This window comes from Vidua chalybeata, chromosome 6 (assembly GCF_026979565.1).
Source record: "Vidua chalybeata isolate OUT-0048 chromosome 6, bVidCha1 merged haplotype, whole genome shotgun sequence".
In the NCBI taxonomy this organism is placed as follows: domain Eukaryota; kingdom Metazoa; phylum Chordata; class Aves; order Passeriformes; family Viduidae; genus Vidua; species Vidua chalybeata.
In genome coordinates this window covers 56700279-56726794 of record NC_071535.1, presented here as the reverse complement: position 1 = coordinate 56726794, position 26516 = coordinate 56700279, and the positions used below count along the sequence as shown (strand labels likewise).

Below are 26516 nucleotides of genomic sequence, written 5' to 3'. Positions count from 1 at the left end.
AGTGTGTCAAACATTTTCCAGGTTGTCCCACTCCAAACTTGTTTAGGGAGCAAAGTGCAGCCACCATCTGAACAATGACTTTGCTCCCTGGTGCTAGACTGGGGTCTTGAAAATCCAGTACACAATGGCTCCCAGTTTGGTTACAATGATCCTGCAATCACAGGGATAGGAAGTGTTTGTACAGCAGAGAAGGACCTTTGCTCCATCTAACCCCCCATTCATGCAATCTATCCTTGGTGAAACACCAACTTCACATCCACTGTCCATTTCAACAGCCTACTAAAGATACCTCACAGATGAAAAAGAAAACAAAAGGTTAGGAAAGAAAAAAAAAAAAACAAAAAGCTTACAAAAGAAGCTGGAAGCAGCTGCTCTGCCTAGAAGAAATTTTTCAACCAGAATAATCTTTGCTTAGAACAAGCTCCAATGAAACCCCAAATACATCTTAATGGAGAGCTTATGGGAAGGGTGTCTGTGCTCCAGGTCTGTATTGCAGCTCCTCAAATACAGTGATTCATCTCTCAGGCCCCTTAGGTGCTGCTTATTAACTAATAATCAAGAATAAAGTCAGAGGGCAATTCTTTAAGGAAAAAAAGTGCAGACAATCCCAGAAAGGAAAGATACTCTAATAGCTCGTAGTGTTAGTAGTGCTCAAACCAACAGCTGGAGCTGCTGAGGAGCTTGAGAGCCTCCAAGGAAAGCAGGGAGTATCTCTGTAGTATTAAAGCAAGCAGTTCAGTTCTGAATCCTTGACTACACATGAGTTATGGCAGCTCCTTGATCCACCTTGACCCAGCCACAGCAATCCCAGTGATCTTACTATGTCAACTAGTACCTCTTCTTCTGCTCTTATTCTCACAGCTTCATAGTGAGAGGATACCCAGGACACAGCAGACAGTCTTAAGTTTGCTTTTTAAGTGCTTCATGTGGCAAAGGGTCCTGTAAAACAGTGTGTTACAAATGCCACAATCATTAGCACTTGTAGCGTCAATGGTTTTTCTGAACATGTCAGGTATTTCCCCATAACGAGAATGATTCTGGCTTAAGTATTTCAAAATGCAAGAATTTAAAGCCCAGGTGAAATTTTGGCCCCAACCAGAACAGTGGCTCTATTTCACCATCTCAGTTTGCAGAAGCATAAACACAACACTGCATTTGTATATTTACATAAAACCCCTATCCCTGACAATCAACATGTGGACTACAGTTGGATCCCATACCCAAAAGCATGCTTCCAAAACCCAAAAAGGAGCACCTACTGAGTTCATGGTCAGTTTTAAGTGTTGGTTGGCATGGCCTGCATCTACCTTACTGGCTTAAAACAGACAGCTTAAAAACAACAAAATGTAATCAGCTCCAAATGCAACACACCCCTGGGTATCCAATGGTATTTGCTTTACATGGTCAGCATCAATCCCTGATTATAAAGAGATCAGACAGGTGGTTTAAAGGTAAACTGCATTAGGATCAAATGAAATACATACAATAAAAATAGTTATTGTAAATCAAATTAATTCTAATAATCTTGGTAGGTTTTGCATCTCATTGAGGAGGTCTGTATTTAACCAGTCTCCTTTCACTTAGTGGTTTTCATGCAAGATCTATTTACTTCTATTTCCAAAACCCAGCTAAAGAATGTTTATTGTTAAATAAAACACATAAAACCAGGCCTTTTCTAAGTCAGTGAGAAATTCGTAAGAACATTTTATGCATATAAGACTTTGTAAATCAAGCCAAACCTGTATTTAAACATAGACAGCATCCCTTTCATATAACAACACAAATACTGTGGCACTGATTTTATAATAATCTACTAGACTTTAGTCTTTCATTCAGTGCTGACAACTGTACTGTAAGAAATGTCACAAACATAAATAATAAAAGTCACTACCACAAGACAAAAGCAGTCGGAGATTGAAATTCTCTCAGCGATCCATTCCTGCTGCCTGGGAAACCACGTTAGGTTTTTCAACTCCAGATATAGCTGTTCCTAGATGATACAGTTCCAAAAGCTGTCACATCTGCCAGTGAGCACGAGAAAAAAATCCCACAGCCAGCAGATCCAGAGCAGGGGGAGGGATCAACTGGGAAGGAGGGGCAAGAAGAGAGAGGGGTCAGTCTCAGATGAGAGGAAGGGGTGGGAAGATTAAGGATGGAAGGGGAATGAGTGTTAGTAAGGAAGAGAGGAATGGTTGGGAGACAGGCAACCGAGGAGGAGGGCACAGAAAAGAAGCAACATCACCCGGAGGGGGGGGGGGGGGGGGGGGAAGTAGATAAATGTTATCAGGAGTGGCTCGTTCCAACGCCCAGACAAAGGCAGCACCGTGCATTGCCTTTTCACCCGACCTGCCTCCACCCTGCTCACGTCCAGCCACACGTTCCGCTAGGACACCGTACGGACCCGTGCTCATACCCTCCCTCACTCACACATGCACTTGATGATAGCACGGCAGCACAGAGCTACTTCAGTCTCACTTGTGCAGTTTCCAGTTAAAAATAAGCTCTCCCTCCCCCTCCTTGCTGCAGCACCGAACTCGCTCATCAGCTCATTGCGTCGCTATCGCAGATCTGGACGCAGTTCCCTACATTCCTCCTGCCCCGGACGAGAGATAACACTTGGACCCTGGGCTCAAGAAAGCCATTCCCACCATTTCCAAATCCTCCCACAGCTGATCTGCCAAACTGCTCTGGCCAGCTCCAAGAGGAAAGGGAGAGAAGGAGAACTCTTCCTACACGACCTGAGGAACTGTAATCTGCAGATTGAATTTGCAGTAGGAAGATGAAGATCCCAGAGAACACACCAATTAAAAGGAAAAATGTATTTCCATACTCTGCTACTCAGGTCACTGTCATGTGCTGCATTTGAAATGGATTACAGGTTAACTAGGCCATTATCCATGCATGTCATATGCATGTGTTCACACAAATGTATGTGTGAATATGCACACATGGAATTTCACTGCATCCCATACCTTCTAAAATAGTCATGTTTGCCTTCCTGAGGTTTCCAACACTCTTAGTATTTATAGCAAGCCATAAAGTATCATAGCAGTTTGCAAATAAAGGGAAATGACAGGTTAGGTCCTTGAAGAGCTGACAAACCCAAGTGTGACTTCACACAGCAAGGAATGGCAACAAGGGTCAGTGAAAGGGAAAAAGCCAAACGGTCCAAAATCTGAAATGGGATCTAAGAGTACTGCCCTGAAACCTTCTACATTTGTCTTCAATTCTGGTTTTAGAAATACTTGTTGAAGTACTTTTTTTCCTCCTAAAGGATGAGTGGATATCTTCTTACTGTGCTATCCTTTTCCTCATTTCAAGTCCTTTCCTTCTATTCCTTTCTCCCTCACCAGCCCCCCATGGCAAAGCTGTGTGTTGGAGCAAAGCAACAGCACAGCAAATTGATGTAATGCTCTAAATCCTGCCCAAACACACACGAGAGCACAGATTAATATTACATTAGAAATAAGCTTAGAAAGAGACATATTTGTTATATTGGTGGGTTTATTTCTGAGGAATGAGAAGGACAGCACAACTGGCTTGACATTGTTTGCAGTGCCTCCACTGAACAGGGTCTGAAGGCTTTGGAGCTCTCTCTCCCCTGCTCCATTTCCTTGCTCATAAATTAGGACTAAAACCCAGTGAACACCTATTTGCTCAGCTTGTTTGGGATGCTGCTGGGTTACATACTTTTAGATGTGTTTTAGTTATACCATACCAAATTCATACTGAGACATATATAAAAGCACTTGCAAAGAAAAGACCTCTTGAACTTTCCAAAACCAGCACAGGCATGTCCCAAACGCTAATGGGTTTATCCCTTGACAAATAACAAAATTTTCCATTATTTACAGTCCCCTAGAAATCCCAGCTGAAGTCACCATCCCATTGTGTCTGTCTCTGAAGTCAGGGCCCACCCTCTAGAGTTTCATCTAAACAGACTAAAGGTGAGGAAGGGGAATTATTATCCTCATTTACAGATGAGACAAAAAAAATTACTAGCCCTGTTTCTTCCCACCTATGTGTAGATTAGCAGATCTACAACGTCTCCCAGGTATGTCTCCTGGCTGCTTTTTAACTTTATATCAAGGCCAGATCCAGGCCCAACACAAATCTTGCCTTCCACAGAGAGAAAACATGGGTGCAGGGCCCCAGTGGAGGCCAAGACATGCTCTGACCACAGGTTTGATCTGGACATCAGCACATGGGTCCAGAAGCCTTGACAGAACTAAGCAGAACAGACAGAAAACACACCCAAACCTCAGCTGCAGTCCAGTGCCTTCATTAGAAGACCAGCCTTTCCCCCTTGGGCTCAGTGTGTGAGAGGGTACAGCCACCAAACGCTGCTGCACCACCAGGGAAGGCAGATCACTCATCGTGTCCTTGGCACACAGAGCCAGCAGGACGTGTGCTGCAGGTCACCAGGCTGAGACCAAAGCCACAACAACTCTGACCCTTTCCCCCACCTTTTACATGATTCATGTGCCTCTTGTCCTGTTCTGACTATACCAAACCATGCTGTGCTGCACCTCTGACACTCACCTCACACCCACACCCCTCCCTGACCCCTGTCCAAAGAGCAGCTGCATTGTTCCATATGGATTTCCCAACATTATTTTGCCATGAAGGATGCATCAGGGTTAAAAACAGGTTGCTGTATTTTGCTGTTAATCCAAAGCACCACAGAATTTAAAGACAGGGCTTGACGGATTCAGGGCTTCACTCTCCACTGTCTTGTGTGACAGATCCATTCAAAATCAGCATAAAAGTACTATCGAGATTAGAATAAGAACATTTAAGGTCCTGTCTCCAAAAATTCACATGAATAGCAACATCTTACATATCAGACAAGAGGTTACATTGGGACAAGCCAAGGGGCCACATCTGGCATGTGGGGTCACATGGCAGGAGAAGGAGCCAAAGCACTGGGCTGCAACACTGGGCACCACGTCCTGTGGTGAGCCCTGGAACCTCAGCGCGCTCTTGCACGGCTCGCAGATCCAGTTGCCTCTGGCACGTGGGGATATGAGAGGGAAGCTGCAGCTCCATGTGCAAATGGGCACAGCACAGATTTTACTGTATGCAGGAAGAGTCACACACTCAGGGAGCTGGACTGAATTCTCACAAGCAGATCTGTCCCAGCAGAGGCACTGGTGACCACTGTCACAGATCACCATACTTGCTCCAGAAGCACAGCAAAGGGCTGACAAGAGACACCCCAGCAATTCCCCAGATCACCCAAGTATAGAGATGCAAGAGGTAAACTTTCTCCCAGCCAACACTAAACAATCTCAGTCCCTAGTTATGCTCATCAGGTTCTCCCAAAGAGAGATACAAATATATTTAATTGCTGTCAGCATCCTGCAAGGCAGTTTGCTTGTGTTATCCCCACAGGATAACTGATGGGAAAACTCCAGCCCAGGCAGTGCCCCCCAAAACATGGAAGGACAGATTTGCTTAACCCCACAACCTGCCTGACTCTCAGTGCCTTCCTGCTCACTGCTGCCAACACTGAGATGCAAATTTAAATTACAACAGACAAGTCTTCTCCCAGGGAATATCGGTTATCCTGCTCTGTTTGCCACAACTGTGAGTGTTCACACAGCCCTCTGTATGTTAAAACCTGAGGTGCACTCCTAACACAAGATAAATGACTGCTATTGGCTATAGCTACATTCCCTTCATCAATTAATTACAAAATAATCTAATTACTAACACTACAATTTAAATGGATGAGCCCTAGGGAAAGTGTAATTTCCTGAGACATTTTTGAGGGAAATAGATTTCAACTTTCAGTCTATGGGCACCCTCCATTCCCACTGTTCTCTTTTGCCAGATAAATGGAAGGTCACTCTAAGAACAACAGTACCATTGGTAAGACCAAATGGCAGTGTGTTAGTCCTCAAACCACACAGTAATCCTGCAGCTTTAGAAACTGTAATGAGGAATTCCTTAAAAAAAAGACCTGTAGCAGCCAAGTGCTGATTTTGTGCTCCACTGCACTAAGTCTATGACATTATAACTCAAAGTCAGTGAGACTGGTGCAGGAGCAGCAGTGGTGCCACAGACAAGGAAGCCGCTCCCCAGTCCAGAACCCCCCAACAAGGTGTCAGAGCTTTCTGTGCTCTCTGCAGCCCTCAGTGCTGAGCAGCACAACTCCTGGTGAGGCTTCAGCTACTCCTGCTCACTTGTGTCCTGTCCAGGTACAGAGCTCATGTGCTGCTCTCAATGGGATGGAACTTCAGCAGGGTACCTCTGTGGGTACCCAAAAAAACCCTCAAGTGCAATACAGAGCTCAGAGCCTGGCTGTGTGTTTTTACTTGCAGTTGGGCTAAGCTAGTCCAAGCTGCTTTAAGCAATTTTGTTTAAAGCAATTTACACAAATATTTAGCTCTTCTCTCTGCTTGTGAATTTCCCTAAGCATATTACAGAAGTAGGTTAAAAAGAGCTCTCTTTTTCAATTTGGAGGCAGGACAGCCAAACTTAAAAGAATTCTCATTAATTTAATTCTGCTTGGGAATGAAAACCATTTTGTGACCAAGCAAGTGTTGTTTCTCACTTTGCAAGCCTTGGCAACAGGACCCAGGGTGGTCTTCCTGGGTACATCCATACTCGCACCCATCTAGACAGAAACAACCTCCGTGCGCAGAGCAGGCTTTCCATCTGGGAGCACAGTTACTAATCCAGCAAGCTATTTGCTGACAGCTCTTTCCACTATTTGATCAGCTTTACTTCTAGATTCATAAATAATTGTTCACACAGCATGTAGGACGTACATACCAAGGCAGCACTGAATGTTAATAACAATATAAAGCTTCCTCACACCATCAGGAATGAGACTTTTCTGTGGGACAGGGCTGGAGAGAGAGTGAGGAAGCAGCTTCCCTTCCCCAGCAGCTGTGTTAGGGGCCGACAGGTTGTACCCAAACAGAGAGCTCAGAAAAGCAGACAAAGAGTGGGCAAAGGTCTCTTACTCTCCGTACATCCCCCAGCTTCACCTGAGAGCTCACACTCACCAGACACAAATTGCTCTTCTGTTTTTTCAGTGCTCTGTCCCCAACTACATTAAAGCATTAATGCCCTGGCAAAAAAGAAAACAAATATTAACAGACAGGACTGTTTTCTGTCACTGCAAATACTTGCCTGTATGCACTGGTTACCTGACAAAAATAATTAAATACAAATGCCAAATAAATCCGTATATTGTAACTTAAATAGAACAAGATTAGGCAGCTTTCAGCCAGCCAAAACACACACACCCAGCCCCACACGAGTACTCCAGCATAGCTTCAGGAAGTGTTCTGAAAGGATCCCGGGCAGCAGAGCCACCAGAAGGTTGGGAATACACACAGGAAGGGTTTAACTAGACCTCTCTGAAGGTATGTCGAAGGTCCTTGCAGATGGAAGATACTTAAGAGCAGATAGTGCTCTGTCTCCCGTAAAGGCAATGAGTATGCATGTTCCTGACGTGCTGTCTGCTCCCTCAAGCATCATCCCGAGTAATTTTTAACCCCTTCTTCACCCCAAGGTTTTAAGAGCATCACCCTGTGAGATTCAACAAGGCATCTTCCCTCCACATTCCCCATCCTCTTGAGTGTCAGTTGGCTAAACTGCCAGATTTCAGCCCCACATGTTGTCCCACCTCATAGACCCTGGAAAGTAAAAACCACAAGATCTTACTGGCAGTCCTGCTGCAACAATGCTGGTGGTGGACAGTTCCAAGAGAGAGGAGAAAGAAGAGTCTGGAGGTAAACTCTCCCACTGTCATGCAGTAAAGCCGATTGGAGGACGGTGTTGCTGGGCTATAGGAGTAAAGATGAAGCAAACTCCTTCCCAAAGGAATCCAGCTCCCAGTTTTTCTTTCCTTCCAGAAGCATCCCTTGAGAGAAAAAAATTGTATGACCCCCCCAAACTATTCCACTCTCACTTCACCCCAGGCAGGCACTGCCAACACACGTGTGATCATTACACTAATCCTTGGCAGTGACACGGCTCAGCTCCGAAGGGAAGGGGTTAAACCGAGGCAGCACAGCCACTGAGAAGCGGAGACTTAGTTTAAACTGACAAACCCAGTCCTCCGTAAACACAGGGAACAAATCCCACAAAACAGCGGCCATTAGGACGGTTGTTCTGGCTTTAAAGCAAGTAAGCAAATCAATGTTGATCCCCAAATCTGCAGGAGGGCGCTTACCCCTGACTCCTCATTGCTCCGTGACCAGAGATGAAGTGAGAACGCTCCGCCACCAGAATCCGCTGACACGTCGATAAACTTGAGAGAGAAAGACGGCAGGAGAAAGCGGGAGAAGAAAAAGGGGTGGAGGCAAGTCTGACATGTTTGTACAGTGCCTGATTCACCTAAGCTGCCGAGTTTGATTTCAGGGTGTGGTAGCAGATGGGACACAGGAGCACTCAGCGTAGAGAAGCCTCAGATTCCTGTTCCACGGAAAATGACAGATGCCAACAGCAGAGTCTCTTGGGACCATCTCACCTTCTTCTTACCGTCTCCTCTCTTGGTCCCTAGAGGGGATGAGAGAGATAAAGAGCTCAGAGTCACACCTGGGCATCCCGATGTGCCGGGTGTCGGGCAAGAACTTTGGGGAGATCATCTCCCATTCCCCTCCACCCTTTTTCACACCCGACTACACTGTGATTTATGAAAGCTCCACTCGTCAGCTCTTCTCTCTCGGCTCCACAGCCTCGGGGCCGGGAGCTGCTGAAGCTTCTAACAAACCCGACATCTCCGCCTGTGTCGCCTGGCTGCAGATTTCAGGACCTGCCACCAATCCCTTGTCATTCCAGGAAGGAAAGCTTTGATTGCTTGCTTTATGGCTCGCTGTAGAAAAATTCACCCCATTTATTTGCATTGCAGATGAGCAGCACATGACCTGGCGCTTTTACTTTTCCCCTGTCCTCGCCATGAGTCAGTGCTGCCAGGTCTGGAGTCTGGGATCACCCTCTAATTCAGTTGCGCTGCCTGTGCCTCAGGGTTTACTGACTACTGGAAATAGACTTTCCACAAGCAGCAGGACACCAGCTCCGGCACTGCCGGCTGGGCTTGTGGGCCATCATCAGAGGACACTTTGGGAATTACAGCCTGGAGCAATTAGAGTTCATGGCAGCAAACGCATCAGCTGCCCTTGCTCCATTGCAAACAAGGAGGATTCTTGGCCTATCCAAACCACTGACAATGCTGGCTTAACCCTCATATATTTTTAGGTCCAAAGAACAGAGATACAAACAATAAAAACCCACCGCCATGTAGTTTTAGGGGCTTTTTTCATAACATTGGTTTTGTTGAACTACCCTTAAATAAATAGTGACATGCTACAAATAATCATTAGGTGGTCATTATTATTGCTGGGAGTGGCTTGTCCCACAGAGATGAGCCAGCCCAATGACCTTTTAGCCATATTCCCCCCATTCCCATTTTCCTCCCTACCTTTTCATTCCAACAAAAAGAGCTGCAATATCTTTGTACAACCACCAGAGTCTCAGCTGTAGCTGGAATTCATGAGCTCTACAGTACTATCATGGAGAAGGAACAGAACCGAGGTTCATAGAGAGAACCTTTTGGAGCTGATGGTCTGAGGTTCCTAATCCTCATTTCCCAACCTGCTAGCTATGTTGTGGAAAGCTGCTTTCTGAACACACAGTCACCGCTTCTACATTACACTGCAGGTCCCTACCTGCCACAGTGACCCAGGTTTCCTGCCTGTTCCCTCCCCAGGGTATAGGAAATAGAGCTAGCCAGGTTTCTTTCTGTCTGGGGATTAGCTTTTCTCTCCTACAGGGCAGGCCCCATACACAGATGTCATCAAAAGAAGGAAAGTTCCCTTTAATAGTAAAGGGGGACAGCATTCTTTCCCAACTCACTGGAACTCACAGGGCAGAGCAGTGTGGTGGAGGATCAGGGATGAGGAAGCAGAGCGTGAACCTAGTAGGTGTGGATGGCAAACCATCCCTGTCATCTGTGCACCTGGGCTTTGCTGCCGTGCCAGGCAGTGCGGAGTCATCTGCACAACCATGGCGTGGGGAGTGTCACACACAAACAGTTTCTACAGTCTACAAGGAGTCATCCAGCCTTAGAGCTGGCTCCATATTTGCATGACTATTGTATTTCCTGGGTTACATGCTAGCACAGTCTTCTAAAACAAGACTTGAGTTTGTTATAAACGGCAGAGCTTGATTTTACTTGTCAAGGCACAAGCTTAGATGAAACTAAGGCAGTTCTGAGTCAGTATAAACCTCTGCTGCCTACAACCTTAATGAAAAATTAGGACACTTTCTAGTCTTTATATTCACAAGTTTGGTCCCAGTAGTCCTGCACACTTTGAAGAAAAATTTCCCAGTAAAAGTGACACGTCTCTAATTTTCCCCTTCAGCAACTATCCCTTCATTACACATTTTACTGCTCCTTGCCTGCCCACTGCTCTCTTCTTAGCTAGAGAATTGCACAAGACAATATAAATAATTATACTGGCGCATTTATATAAACATACGATACACACCCCACTCCTCCTACGGCTGCTCTCTCAGGTCTCGTCGGTCTCTGGGACAGCCATTCCTGGCAGCAACAAGTGCTGCAGGGTACGTTGACTAAACGTCTGCATTGCAGCCTGCTTGATTTATCTTCCCAGCAAAGGCCATTCCATATTCCATGTCCCCTCCCCAGACACAAAGCAAACCAAATTTCAGATCCAAAGTGCTGATCTCACTTCGTTCCTCATCCTGCCCAGCCACATCACTGTGCTAGGAGAGCTCCAGGATCTCACATCCTGCACTGCTGCTGCAATAGGTTCCATTTAATCCCATTTAATCACCACTTGGAGGAGGATTTTGTGATGAAAACCCCACTATTAAATGTTTTCCTATTCCAATAGGCAACACTGGGGACTTTTAAAATATAAAAGGTCAGAGTTACCTAGGCCAACTGTACCATATACAATGTCTGTCTTCTACCTCAGCCAGGAGAAACATACCTGCCCACCTGTCTGAAACTTGTGGAAACTGGGCAAACTGCTAAGGAAAATGGGTCTGTATTCAACAGAGCTTCCAGGAAAAGCCTAACATCAAGGCACAGAAAATCTGATACATTCAGGAAATCCTAGTAAGAAGTACAGCAATTCCATTTATTAAGCCAGGCTGTGGCTCAGGACCAGACTTTTCATCCAGTCTTCCCTGTGCCCAGGGATCAGATAGGAAGCAGAAATGCTCTTCCACACAGAATCCCTTCCCTTTCATGGTTCTGTAAATCTATAGAAGCTGGCCAGGGAAGCGAAAGAATACACTTAAGGATTGGGACAAAGGGGTCACTAGGAGAAAGGGTGTGTTGCAAATTCGCACATCAGAACCAACTGGTGGGAGGAAGCACAAGATAGGAATCAAGTCTGGGAGTCTCATAATCATGACATGACAGTGAAGCCAGGACTGGAGATAAGGAGGGAGCAATCCAGAGGCAGTTTCACTTTAAATAAGTGCTTAAATAAGTGCTTACAGTTTAGCCACCTTTCCTTAAGGGTATCCCATTCGGAGGGGGACAGAACATTCCATGAGTGCATTACCTGGATAGCCAACACCAGTGTTTGGGTTATCCTCCTGCTTACTATGCATTGCTGCCATTATCCAGGTAGGCTCCTGAGATGCCAGCAGGACAAAGCCCTGCTTGTACTCCAGCTGCATGAGCTCACCCAGTGTTTTTATCCAAGGTTTACAGTCTAAACCAGGGGAGGTTTTTTTCCAATTCAAAACAGAACACAAATGCATGAGAGCTGAAGAACTGGAAGTTCATCGAGCAAGTCCATCACCTCTGCCAGAGCTCTGTTCTGTCAAGGATCTGGACACATCTCCACACTCCTATCTGGCAGGGTGGCGGGGAGCTTAAAGTCCCTCTCTACCCTATGCCAAACAATGCAGACTGGGGGACAGACTGGGAAGAAGGGAACTTGTCCTGTTTCAGGCTCACAATGGGTTACAGCCAGGTTCTCATGGGCCAAACAACTCCTGTGGTGGAGCAAAGCACAACCAGCAAGGAAACAGCACAAGAACCTGCAAATTCTACCAAATTTGCAGAATGTCAGAGGCAAGAAGCACAGAATCATTAAGGTTGGAAAAGACGTCTAAGATCATCAAGTCCAACCTTTGACCCATCACTACTTTGTCAACCAGACCAGAGCACTGAGCGCCACATCCAGTCCTTCCTTGAACACCTCAAGGATGATGACTCCACCACTGCCCTGGTGCAGTGCCCCAGTGCCTGACAACTGTTTCAGTGAAGAAAGCAGGTTAAGCTTAGAGAAGGTAAGAAAACATCAGACTCTTTGAAAATTTTAATGCCTGCTCTGATGAGAAACTGAAGTTAAAGCTCAAGATCACCTGAACATAGCACACACTATTTTGCTACTGGTTAAATTCCTGTGGCTTGGTAGATGTTCCTGCAGATAATATCAATACAGCTTGGAACACAGCCACTTCACACTTCTTCCAGATCTTTTACTTGTAAAAATTCACAGCCTTATTTGGTTATAACAGAAGTAACATCATGGTCCACCTCACAAGCCTGTGCCACACTCTAGAAAAGGTGCTTCTTCTGCTTCCCAGAAAAGCCAGGATGATCAATCCTGCAATGGCAACATCACAGCAGAAAACCAACATTGCCTACAGATTCCCAGGTCACCTTGGGAAAGGCATTCTGCACGCTGCTAAAATGACTGTGACAATGCTCAACTCCCCCAGAACAGAGGCGGCTTAATCTGTTGTTTTTCCAAGCATGCTGCGATCCTTAAGGATGCTATAGAAATGCAGATTGAAATCCCTTGCTGGCACCAGAGGAATACAGACTGCAGCCTCTGTTCTGAATAACTAGGTCAGTCAGCTATCGCTGAAGTATTAGCCAGAATCCAGCAAACTCCTAGTGGCTAAAATAACAGCTGCAGAAGTCTAACACCATTTGCTGCCATTAGTCACTCTACCTCTGGATACATTCAAACCCAACTCTGCAGAGCTTAGAATAATTTGAGGGTTAGAGCCTATGCTTGTCAAAATCCAAGCACGTGCCTCTGTGCAGCACAGGTTTCCCATCCCACTTGCAGCCATGTGGAGGCAAGGAAAAACTGTCCTCGCAGCCAACTCAGCCTTACCCTGAAAGCATTCAGCCCAGAAAAATCAGGAAGATGCACTGCTAATCCCATGCCAGGGAACAGGCATCAGCTCCCAGCAGCAGCTTCCCTGCAGCACGTACAGGAGAGGGCTTTGACCTACGGTGGTGAGTGGGTGACATTTTTGGGGGGAAGGCTGATAGAGGCAGAGCAGCTATTCCTCTCTGTGAAAGAAAAGAGGGGAAGGGCTGACAATTGCTATGGGAACAAGTATCCAAAATTTATTTCAACCCTTTCCAGTTTTTTTTTTTTTTTGTTCCCCCCCCCCCCTTATTAATTTTATTTTCAAGATCTGGTTGTTTCAGGAGCCTGGCCTATGGTTCAGCTGCATGAAGTCATGCCACAACACAGCAGCCACAACCTGCAATGCAGGAACTAGACCTTCTTGTTCTGCCACTGAGAGCATGTCACAATACCATACCCTCGGTTTCCCTTATCTCCACAAGTAGAGAATGCTCTGGAGTCCACAGGAGGGGTTGCAAAGGATTAAATTATTATAATCCTCACTTAGAGATGTATTGATATAACACAGAAAAATGGTAGCTGTGACATCCTTGTCTTGCATTCTAACTGCTACGATAGAGGAACAAGTTAATTCCTACCTCACCTAAGAGTGACTTTCAGTCTTTCCTGATAGTAGTTACAGAAGTCTCTTGCTTTCTTTATCTTCAGCAATTTCCTCCAGCCTTCATTTAGGTTGGAATTTTTAATAGCCTAAATACTGCCCAAGACAGAAGGAGGAGCTGGTTTTTCTGAGGTACCAGTTTCAGCATAACACATACTAGTGGGCAAACAGTAAAGTTCCAACTACCACTAGCCTTCATTAAAAACAAGTTTCCAAACTATCCAAAACATCTGTGCAACTACTAAGGCTGCCAGATTCCACAATAAGGAACTAAAGCATGCACACAGTCAGGCAATACATGTTAGAAAGGACTGGAACAGACCAGCTGCCTCTGGTACTATAGGAACATTTTTCTACCACAGCCCTACCCTATGATTAAGGGAGGCCAAACTGAGCACAGTCACAGCCTACCTGAGCACATGGACCTGCTGGCACTTGGCAGAGTGAATGCCCGTCCTTTGGAAGGAGTCTAGATCCTGCTGGCTGCTGAGAGAGGGAAATCATGGTGGAACAACTCAACCAGAATCCTCTTCAACATGACACCAGAAACTAGTCCACTGATATACACATGTGTGTGTGTGTGTATAGCTAAAGATTAAAGAAAATCTCCATCATCACCATCATCCTCAAAGAAGAAAAGAACAACATAAGACATTGCCACTTAAGCTGTAAATAAGATGCAATGTTTCCTAATTTGCACATTTAGAGACTCTGGGGCTAGCATTGTAAAAATAACTGAAAAACTTCAGTTGATCTTCTACTTAATCACCATTTGTCAAAGTACTAATTCAAAAAACACTTTTCTTGTTCATGTGCTCTCTGAGGTGGCAAATAAATGCTATAAATAAATGAATTTTTAAAAATACATTCCAATACAAAAAATATTAACTAGCTCGTTTCCATGTGTGATCTTTGGGGGGGAAAAAAAAAGGCTTCTTAACACTTAGAATGACCATTTTCTTATTTAGCTCTTCAGAATTTTAATGAAAACTGAAAGCCTGGGTAACAGCTGTGCCCAAAGATGTCCTACAGAAATACTTGAGCATTTATCTGAAAAACTCCTTCATTTTCTTCTTTCCACAAGTAGCAGCCCCAGTCTAAGCACAGTCACAGATCACTGAAGGTGATCCCAGACCACAGATTAGAAGGAGCTAGAAAATTCAGGGGAGCCCAAGAGACTCTTTTAAAAGCATGTCTTTAAATGAATAAAAGGTAATATTCCTTAAATAAGTTATTGGCTCAGCTTTATGTGACCCAGGCTTCTGTTTCGAGATGCTTTGGGAGAACATATTTAGAACTTGGAAGAGAACACAAAAGCCCAAAGAGCTTTGCAAATTTCTGATTTGGGAGTAAGCAGAATTAGTATTTTCCTTCCTTTAACACCAAACAGTATTCTATAAGAAAGAGGCAGAAATCAGGAGGTTTTCTCAGCTGCAGTCACAGACAGGAGCAGTTTGTCTACTGACATCATCTCATGGTTGATGAGGTGCCACAAGATTCTAAGCTATTTGTGCCATTAGTTAATACATTTAGATTTCTAATTAAATAAACACAAGCAGGTGTTTTTCCTTTTAGGCCCCAATTACTCCATCCCAGTGCTAGGTTTGCAGTTTGACTTTTGTCCTTTCCCTGCACACTCAGGAGCTCTGATGGCTGCAGACTGTGAGTGTCCCCAAAGTGGACAGCTTGCTGCAGCATGACCAGCTTAGAGATGACTTGCCCAGAGAGACTTCTTCCCGAAGTCAGCTGTAACATCTGTTCTTCGGATGAAATCCAAAATCCCTTGAAACCAGAGCTTTTTCACTGACTTCCACAAGTGCTAGGAAGATCCTCATTCTAAGCTGGATGTTACAGGAAAGAAGTTAATTTCTAGCATTACTGTATGCAGTGATGTACTTTCTTGGCCAAGGCCCAAAGTACTCATTATGAAGTGTAACACCCTGCTTAATTCTTCCAGAAGCCAATCATAAGGCTACTATGAATTTTAATGAGCACTGAATCAAGACCCAGATGGTTTTTTAAGCCAAATTATCCTGTTCTTGGTTATTTTAAGATCTGTGTAGTGCCTTCTGGCCACTACATGTTAACTCCTCTACTCCTGGCCCAGGTTAAGGACAGACTTGCACCCTTCTTCTCTCCCTCTAACCACAGCTTTCCAGCTGTGCTGTGAAGACCCTCAGCTCCTTCTATGCCTTGAAAAGCCACAGATTTAGAAGACTCAAATGTTGACACAGGTGGGGTAAAAAGGTTCCCACAATACTTGGCAAGGAAGAAAGCCAAAAAACTAGAAGGCCATCAATAAAGGAACACTGACCCTACAGACATTCAACTCTATTTAACCAATTCTCAGGGACAAACAATTGGGCACAGAGCCATCAAGTTGGCATTATCAATTTAGGGAGTCACTGTCTCTGCTGAAGTTGCTGAATACATTTGCTTTCTAGTTTGCAACGCCATGTTTCATTTTAACAACTACACCATCTTGTCTATACACTCTCACTATGCCATATAAGCAGGCCACCTGCCCCTGGCCAGGGGATGTTGCTGCATTGCCTCAGCTGGGTCTACACCAAAAATGACACTGCCCAAAGCCACAGTTTGGCTACATTGGTTCTTCAGAGCAGGTTACAAATTACCTTCCACATCTACCACAAGCCACTATCACCTTACTCTTTCCTTTGACTAAACTTGGGGGTTCTGGGGAGAGCTGTGGGTAGTTGGTTGGTTGTTTCCTCAGATGGAGTAAAAGGGGGAGGAAAGGAAGAAGAACACAAAAGGAAAAAGGTTCTACTACCTGCTTTCCTGGTCCCCAAGTATCCAGGTTCTTCTCTCACTGCAACAGCAGTTCTCACTCCAGTGTCCCAGTGCCTCTGTTCTTCATTAAATCTCCTATTATACTCATAGAATCACAGACTAGTTTGGGTTGGAAGAGACCTTAAAGATCATCTAGTTCCAGCCCCCTTCCATGGGCAGGGAACCTTCCAATAGATCAGGCTCCTCCAAGCCCCATCCAGCCTCACTTGTATGGGTTTTTCTTTTTGTATTCTGGGATTATTTCCATCCCCCTCACCCTTGTCTGGTAAACAGATGGATGCCACAGAAATGAAAAGAGTAACCAAAACTTGCAGCATTATACAAGGCAGCTATGGAGAAGAAACAATGTTATGTCACTGGCTGTTACTCAGTCAAGAGTGGTTAATGACTAAATGCTATTTAACCACCTCCCCAGAACGGGCATCACAGCTTGAGGAATGCAGATAGAACTCTAAGATGATCAAAGATGAGAAGTGGGAGGGAAATAAGGAAACAAAATCTGGTTTAATGTCCTTTCTTGCCTTCAGATGCATGACACATGGCACAGTTGTCCTGAGTCTGGGTCTGAAATGTTTATTTTTAATTCACTGAAAACACCCTAACTGAGCAGCAGGAGTGCAAGAGACACACAGAACTTGCCATCATTTGCTAAAGCAGAGAGGGAGCTCAGTCTCTGTGCTGGGATTGCCAAGTCCTGCAAAAACATCCAGCTCAGGAACTCAGCTCTATCTTTGGAAGTGGCCGAGGAGTGTGTGCTTTAACCAGCATCTGTCCCTTTTCCCTTGAACCACATTTTAACTTCTTAGCAGTGAAAAATCATTCTGCCTTGTTCCTATTCCTCTGAGCAATTGCACACAAGCCCTTATTACTACATTAGTGTAATTTTGTCTCCGACATTCCCCCTGAGAGGAATTACTCATGTCCTGCTATTTATTTTACTGCTAAGAACCTGGGTTTTAGGAGTAGTTTTAATTAAATACCAATGCTCCTCCTCCTCAATTAGGATCACCTTTATCTAGGTTGCTATGGTTTGCATTCTCCAGCAGCAACACTTGTTTCCTCTTATTTATCCCTCCTTCCATGGTTCTCTCTGGAACTCAGAAAAGCCCCCCTCTACCACCAAGTTGTATCAGCCAAAATACAAGGTTTTACCAGATGTAAAGAACCATCCCATGGAAGATAATCTGATGTTTAACACTGGTTATGCAGAATTCCAGTTTAAAATTATGTCAAGTGGCACTACCAAAAGCTGCAGCAGCAACTTCCATAGCCCCCCAAAGTCACAGGTTGCTGTGCTGGCATGTCCACCAGTCCACAGCATGTGGCTACTACTGTTCCTTTCCAGTTTCCCTGCTCCTCTGGGGCCTTGCTTGCACTTCCCTTGCTCCCCCCTATCCTCTTATGTTGTGATCTTCTTTGGGAGTTTGAAGTGCAGCATGGCCACCCCCTGGGTAAACACCTCTTCAAAGTCTTTGCTGTCCCTGGATAATGATCCTATCACAATGTATTCCAGACTTGGGTACAAGACACAGGACTCTTGGAAGCTGCCCTAGATTAATGATTTAAGAGTTATTCGTTCATGCTCCCCAAGTGACAGAGGCAGAACTGATGACTCCTGACTAGGAAGTTGGCAGGAATATCCTCAACTATTTCTACGGAGTGGAATCAAGCAGCAGCAACTACATCCAAATGCATGAGCTGATCCAGAGCCTGGCAGCGACAGCTGCGGACACAGCACAATGTTACACAAGCACTGCTGGCACCAAGGCCCTCCCAGCCACCAGCCCCTGCCTCAACATTGGGCACAGGTGCCCTTCCCCACGCAACCTCACCCAGCCATTCTGCAGCCTGCCCAGGGCACAATTTCCCTCCAGGCACTGTTTGGTTCCCACCTTCCCTAGGGAAAAAAAGAGGCAACAAAGTATTTTGATTTCACTCTTCACAGACTTGACAAGGCTTTTTTCCAAAAGTTTACTGACTGTAGTTATTTCCCTAACCAGAAGGTGGTTTTGTTTTATGAGCACATATTATTCCTTTTCCAAGAGCAAAATGGAACTGCTTTCAAGTATTAGTACCATTAGCGTGCAAAGAGAAAGTGTGGATGCTCTGCCCTGCACTTCCGGGCTCAGCAAACGCCTTCCCTCCACGGCTCCAGCAGCTCTGCCAAATCCATGCTCTGCTGTACTCCCATCAAGGACTGTCATTATACCCACAACTTAAGCACACATTTCTCAGGCTGGAGGGTTCCCAGCTAGGAATAGTTTCAGTATAAGGAAGGGATGCTGATGATCAAACATTTTTTAGGTGCTACTGGTTTTTTTCAGAGCCATCTCTGTACATTCAAGGTATTTTTCTCCTACCTTTAACAGACTTTTCCTGCAGCTATGACAAGCTCTCTACTACTTTCTGGCCTCTCAACCAATAGTTTTCAACAGCAATAAACTGGTTGTTCAGGTGTCATAAAATTTTTTAAAACATAATCTTATCTCCTTGCTCTAGGTTTCAACAGCATTTCTTCAAACCATGCCAATTAAAAACCTTTAAGTCCATCCCAAGGCAGGAACCATCTTAATTTTGCCTCCTACAGAACAACAAATAATCTAGCAATGTTGAAAACCACTAAATTAATAAACCATAAATTGATGTCTATTTACTAAATTTTATTTTCATTCACCTACTGTTCTTTCAATACCCATCATTCTGCTACTTAAATATATGTTTTAGAGGCACCATCCATGGCATTCACTCACCACTAGAACACAGGCAGTATTAAAAACACCACAGCACAAGGCAGTGTTAAAAACATTCTCCCTCACCCATTTTTATGGCTTCAGACCTCAGAAAATTAGCTCTTATTGGTTGACTTTTCAGCCTAAAAAGGGAGTACCAGAGACATAATACATATATTTGAGTTCTACAGACCAGGAAAGTAACACAACTGCAGAAGTCATTTTAGTTTCAGTGTTCAGAATGCTGAACCCTGTTGCCCCATCTACCTCCCACAAAAGCAGGCTTACCTTGAAAAAAGACCCCAGAGAAATATTTCTGGAGTAAATTCAGTCCCTTCTTCCTTCTGACTGCAGGTTGCTGCTTGTCTTAAATATGGGAAACATCCCTTGCTTCAGGCAAAAATTCTCAGCAATTTAGTCTTAAAGCTTCTGCAGAAAATTCCTCATGCACATGCAACCCCCCCTCCCCCGGCTCCAGCTGCTTCCTCAGCAGCACTGCCCCGTGCCAGGTGCTGGGCAGTGATCCCAGTGCTCCCACCCCTGTTCCCAGCAGGCAGTACAGGTGGAAGCACAACTCAGGGAAGGTAAAACAGCCTCACAACCATCAATTCCATTGAAACCTTGCAGTTCCAGCTGAGATCTCACTGCAGACACATAGCCCTGTCAGGATGCTGGGATGCAGTGAGTCAATGTTTTCTGGGACCTTTTTTTATCGTGGGCTGATGCTGTGAGCTCAGCAAAGAGGATGGCACAGTGCCTTGAGTGGCATTTTGCACAAAAGGCAAAAGCAAGATACTAATCAAGATTCTGGTGTGGAGAGAATCTATGCATTTTCCCCTCAACCAAGCCTAGAAATCACAGGCTTATCATCACACTGGGGTGGGGACAGAGCTACAGACATAACAGAGCCTCACACTTTGAGAATCTGTGATTAAAGGCTCTCATGCCCTGTAAACTGCAGGCCACAAGTGGCAAATAAAGTGTTATTCCATCACAGACTTCCTTCTCTATGTGGGGAGCATTGCCATGTCCTTTTGTAGATGTCAGGACTCTGGGCATTGTGCTGGTCTTGCATAACTTGCCTGGGTCCCATGTCATACAATTTCAAAAATTGCAAAAGCCAATACAAAGTTGACACCTCTGCAGGCCGGGTTTCAGCAACAGTTCGCCTGGGACTCTGAGAAGGAAGGTAAACTGTTCTATGGCTTCAGACTTCACAGGGATGTAAATGAGGACAGATTTATTAAGCTGATTGAAACAGCTCATACTGGCTGAAACTCTGCAGCTGTAACCATTATATTCCTGATCCTTGAGTCCCAAATGCAACCCAGCAGAATCCAATGCTGTAATCAAGACAGCAAGTACCATGGCTTCTCCCCACTTCAGTTGGTTTAGAAATCAACACTAGCAGGGCTAGCAGGGAGGAAATTAAGTATTTTCCATAGGTATCCTGATAAAGAAGCCAGTTTTTTACAGCTTCCTGGCATGTCAATTACTTCAGTATTTCCTACACAACACTCAGAAAAGAGAAGCACTTTTTTTTTCTCCCAGATAAAGGTGTTGTATCCAAGAGCAAGTTCATTTTTCTTGTTCTTGGAATTGGCATCTATTTCCTCACCTGAATAACCACAAGCACATTTTTGTGAACATTAGGTAACAAGAAAGCCAGCTGCTAATTCTTCCTCATCAGAGCCTGGGGAAAAATCTGAGCTGTTGGGTGAAAGCTAAAAAAACAAACAGAATAGATGGGAGGGGGAAGAGGAGTGAGAAATAATTCAGGAGTGAGTCAGTCATACTCCTCCTGCTTAGTCACCTGTAGTTCTGCTCTCCAGACACACTGAAGATCAGGAATAAGATTCCTACCTGCCTTCCACCTACCTCCTCCTGACAAGGACTTGGAAAAAGAGATAGGGCAGAGTTTGGGGAATCTGCCACTAGAGATGCTCGTTTTCCAGAGTAACAGAGCTGCCAGTAGCCCCTTTGTTTGTTTCCCACCTCCTTCTGTTGCCCCTGCACTATTTTGCAGTTAAATCATCTTGATTCAACCTGTTCATCTGCTAGTCTGAGTTCCTGTGATGGTGCCCTGCAGTTTTGACATCGTAGGGGGTTGCCATGGAGAAGAGGGTGATGTCATTGACACAAAAAGCACTGAACTTACAAATACAACAGGAACCGAGCTATTTATAAGAGCTGCTTCTCTTCCCCCTCTCTTTGCTGGGGTGGGTGGAAGCAAAGGCAGCAGCTCCATTCTTGATGTTTCTGTCAACAAGTCTCAGAAATGAATTTTCTTGTCAAAAAATATCCCAAGCCCGTGAGATTACTGAATGCTGTCAGCTTTCAGATTTCATTCATTAGAGCTTGATTTATCTTTCCCAGCTCCTGGGTTTGAGGTTAAATAACAACTCATGTGTGTAGAGTAACTTCTACCCTGAAAAAAATCTCTCTGTTGTGAGATACAACCAGTTCTGGAAGAAAAGACATGTCACAAAAAGAAAGGGGACAGAGATCCTGGTTTATGTAAAGGCTTCATACTGCTTATAACCACTCAGTAATAACTCATGGAATCACAGAACAGCCTGAGCTGGAAGGGACCCCTGAGGATCCTGTGACTGTTGGTTTGGCCTTGGCTGTTTGGGGTTTGCACATCAACACAATTCTTACAGAACAAATGTTTAGTGCATGTAAAAATTGCAAAACACAGAGGAGAGAAAAGGGAAGCTTAAGAACTCAGAAATGAACAAAAATAATAATTTTAGAATGCACTTGGAATTAGCCAGTTCAGTTCACATACAGGTAAAGTACTAATCCAGGTTGGCTCTTTAGGAGTAGATGCAGCTGTGGCAGAACAGTCCAGTGCCTTTACTGCATATCAAGGAAGCATACCAATACTGAATTCTTCAATATTCCAACTTTCTTTTTCCTACAAAATGATTCCTGAGTGAATGATAATATTAAGTATTGCACTACAAAGTACACTACTAGTTTAGCTTCAAGGAACTGCACAACCCAAGATACTGAAAAATCAAGAGAATCCAAAGCACTAGGAAAAAAAAAAATATCAGCTCAGGCCTAGAAACTAAACAGTAACATTTGTCTTTTGTCAGTATAGTGTCACCCAGCTGCTGGTCCTGGTTGGTAAATCACACTTCCATACCTGCTGGAACCATGAGGTCAATAGTTAAATAGCTTTGGATCATAGTTATTACAAAAGGAAAGTAGGGAACAAACATTTCTAGAACCAACAAACGGAACAACATTCTTCCTCAGTCTTTATTGAATGACCTTGATATTCACATTGTTTAATAATTTAAACTATTATGGAAATGAAACCTTCATATTTCTAAGCTTCCAACAGCAGAAGCATCCAGCTTCTGCTGGATTAACCGAGCAGAGGGGCAACAAGCATGAAATAGTAAGAACCAAAAGAATGAAACTGTTAAAGGAGTTCAGTGCTCCTTGTCAAGCTTTAAGGGTGATCTAACACAGGCACACCCACGTGACTGCAGCGCCCATAGCCCAAGGTTAAATGAAAGACTCCAACCACCAATTCCCCAGCCTGCAGGCAAAGAACTCTGAATAAGAGCTCAGCTTTTGTACATCGAGGCATCCTTGGGGAAACCACCTGGGCACAGCAGGGAGCACTGCACCTCAGGAGTTGCACTTTAGCCCAAATGCATTTTGGAATATTATTTGGGAAATCAGCAGCAGAGCAGAAGAAACATACAGAATTACTTGCTGATGCTCATGCAGGAGGGGTGATTTGTATTATTTAAATAATAGAATCATTAAGGTTGGAAAAGATCTCCAAGAGTCCACCCAGCACCACCAAGTTCACCACGAAACCAGGTCATCCCCAAGTGCCACCTCTATATATTATTTAAATCCTGCCAGGGACACTGACTCAACCACTTCTTAATAAAGAGTGCCTTAAAGTCCCACAGGGATAGAGATTCTTCTCAGCCCTTTTTGTTGCTCATTTATTTATAGAAGCATTTTTATACTGTCTTTCACAGCAGTACCCAGATTAAGTTTTAGTTGGGCTTTGGCCCTTTTAATTTTGTCCCTGCATAACCTCACAACATCCTTATAGCTCTCCTGAATTGCCTGTCCCTTCTAGTTCACTCTGGAAAACCCAAAAATCCTAGTTTATTCTGTGAAATCATTTTATCTGCTAGCACAAGCTCAGGCATACTTCTGATAATGTACCAGTTATAAGGTGCATCTTTCTCTTCTGAGGTTTTCTTGATCTTTGTATTGAACACAAACCCCAGGCTGTAAAAGTCTCAGATATATATATATTCTGAGTACACTTATCTGATCAATTTTAGGAGATTTCCCAATTATGTCAGAGTTAGGATTTTAAATCTACAAATCACATACCTTTGAAGACCAGCAGATGATCAGTACTCCTCACTTTTCCTCAAGCTTCCTTAAAATGCTCTCTTCAGATGTTAAGTGAGCAAATAGAGTGAGTTTCAGAGTTCATAACGGACTTGTAAGTACTTGCAGGTGTACCTTAAAAAGCAATTAGGTTCTGTAACATCATTGGCCACTCCACTCCAGAGCCACTAAGGAGATAACCTGGACCACCTGTATTTCACAGGTGTAAGCAATGATCTTCGTGAATCCTTAGAAAAACAGTGGGCTCAACTCCAGCTGCAGCTTCCACAGTTTAAGGAGAAAATGGCTCACACCTATGGGGTTTGTCCCGTCCACAGCTCAAGCACATTTAATCAGCCCCCATTTTTCACTTTTAGCATTTTTGGGTGCTCAGTGATTTCCTGCAAACATTTATAGACCCCTTTCCGCTTAAAAGAGTGGACATTAATACTTTGATTCTTTCAGTTTCTGAATCAAAGCAGATGAAGCCTGCAGATATCTTCCAGACATCCCCCTTGTATCTCTGGTCAAGTTTTGTTCTCAAGCAACCTGGTACAACCATGACCCATCACATTCCTATTTTCCTCTGTGCATTTTTATTTATATAATAGCCATTACATTTTCCATAGCCCAGATTCCATCACTCTATTTGTTAATGATAACCTCACTAGGACTTCTACATTTGGCTGTCACACCTCTACCTGGTGTGGAACATTTTGTCGTGTCAGGATTTATAAATGCCTCTTTTCCCTCAGAAAATATTAATTTCCATCTCCAAATATCCTGTGGGCAAGGCTGGTGTGTCTCCTACTGCATGACAAGTCTATGGCAATCCCAGCCTGCAAGGTGACAGAGCACCTGTGTGTATTACACACTGATTCAAGAAGTGATGCTCAGGAAAAGCTTTTTTAAGGTTGGAGGCAGAGTTACTTGAACAGACAACAGGGATGTCCAAAGAGCTCCCTAAGTTCCTGTTACATGTTGGTGCAATCAGCTCATGGCATAGGGGAGGCAGAGACTGACCTGTGCAGCAGAGAGGCAGAGTTCCATCGAAGCAGAAGTGGGAACAAACATCAGAAGAGATGACTGCTCATTCTTGTTATACCTGCTTGCTCCTCTTCATTCTTTGTGTGTATTTATTATCAAGAAATTAATAATGCCATTACTGTTTCTGTTTTTACACTATTGGGGGGCAGTTTTGTGTTGTCTGGGATGTATGTGAAGAGTAACTGATCATGGGCAGCCATATTAGACAGAGAAGGATTAGCTTACTTTTTGTTTAGAAAGAAAACAGATGCCAAGTCAACAAAAAAGTAATAGTGGAGTATTGCAGCTTTGATTTAGATCTCATTTAAGTAAAGACAAATAGGTTCACTTACATATTTTAAAGACCTGAAGAACAGATTTCCTTTACTGAACTTCTGCTGAGAGCTCTTATCTCTGTTCAGCCTGTTCTCAACAGCTTTCTGTGTGAATTAGATACAGTGAAGTTGTTCTGTACTGGCTACAAACACGCCTTGTCTGAGAAGTCCTTGGGATGACTGATATTTTGTTAGGAGCTTTCTCCTCCTAATCTACCTGGTATTCAGTGCTGCAGGATATAAACTGAAAAATTTGCAAGTGAAAGGAAAGCAAGTGACATTCCCCAGATTTTGTCTAAAAGGCAGTTAGAGGATCAGCAAAAGCAAAAAAAACTTCAGTTAAATAAAAGAACCAACACACCATCTTTTTAGAGCTAGCAGAGATTAGCTATGCATTGGACTCCTGAGTGCTCTACCAGTGATCTTGGCTCTAAACTCTGGTTAGAGATAGAGCATTGTTAATCTGCTAGCTCAATAGATGACTAATCAATGTAGTACAAGAAGCATTAATGGACCAAAATAAATTCTTCAGCAGCAGTTTACATTCGACATTAAAGCTGGTCTACCACAGCATTTAGGTTCTATTCCTGAATTAGAAGAATATATAACCCTCTCAGAGAAAGTATAAAAAAAGGCATTAGGAATCTATGAGAGCAAAAAGAAGACAGGCCAAAGTAAGAGGAACAGTGATGGAGAGTATGCAGGAAAAAAGCACGAAAGAAGGTGGCTTGAAGCAATGTGGAAAAAAAAAAAAACCTGAGTTCCACTCCAAAATCTGGAGATAACACAAAGGGGAAACCAAACAGAACCATGGCTGGAGAATTCAACTAAATGAAAAAACATAGTCAATTTGGCTTCTTAGGAAGAGGAAATTGCTAATAATGCAGTTGTCTACTCTCACTTTCCTGTGTGGAAGAAGCTGCAAGAAGTAAATCCCAAGTCTGAGAAGTTTCCCTACACTTCAAGTACATAGTACCACCTTGGGTTTGGATCTGGTAAATTCTGTTGTCTTGAATAAAATGAAGCCTTTGTACTGGTTTCAGTAATGCAGTACATGCAAGGTTAACACACATAACTATCCACAAAACTTCCCACAAAAGCCTGCCAACATATCACTTAGGGCAAATTGCGATTTGAGGGATGCTCAAATGCAGTCAGGAACCCCAGCCCTTGCAAAAATAAACAAAACTCTTGCCTTAAGAAGAAAAAAGGTTTATGTGTGCAGCTTTTCCACTTGTGACTTCATCTACTTCTTCTTATGACAATTTTCTACAAGAATCCATTCCAAGTAGAATCATTCAAGCTGTATTCAAGTGTCCAATAAATCTCATGTGGTTATGAAAGCTGCCACCAAATGAGGGGCTTTTGCATCCAGCAGCCACAAAATATTCCCAGTCATGCAGCAGCACTCCTACATGGATTCTAAATGAAGTCATTTGAAATCATTTGACAG

The 26516-nt window shown here is 43.9% G+C and overlaps 1 protein-coding gene across 2 annotated transcripts in view; it reads right to left on the bottom strand.

The window, feature by feature from the left end:
• PAK6 (p21 (RAC1) activated kinase 6) overlaps nt 1–19695 on the bottom strand; it is a 37974-nt gene extending 18279 nt beyond the window's left edge. Inside the window, exons 1-4 of one of the 2 annotated variants that reach the window (XM_053946587.1) lie at nt 19611–19695; nt 8192–8517; nt 7681–7879; nt 7017–7081 (exon numbers count right to left, since the gene is read on the bottom strand). The gene's annotated coding sequence lies outside the window, so the exon portion shown is untranslated. Of the gene's footprint in view, nt 1–1891; nt 1963–7016; nt 7082–7680; nt 7880–8191; nt 8518–19610 lie in introns of those variants that run through there. The other variant, XM_053946588.1, reaches the window with a different exon arrangement.
• Nucleotides 19696–26516: the final 6821 nt, after the last annotated feature.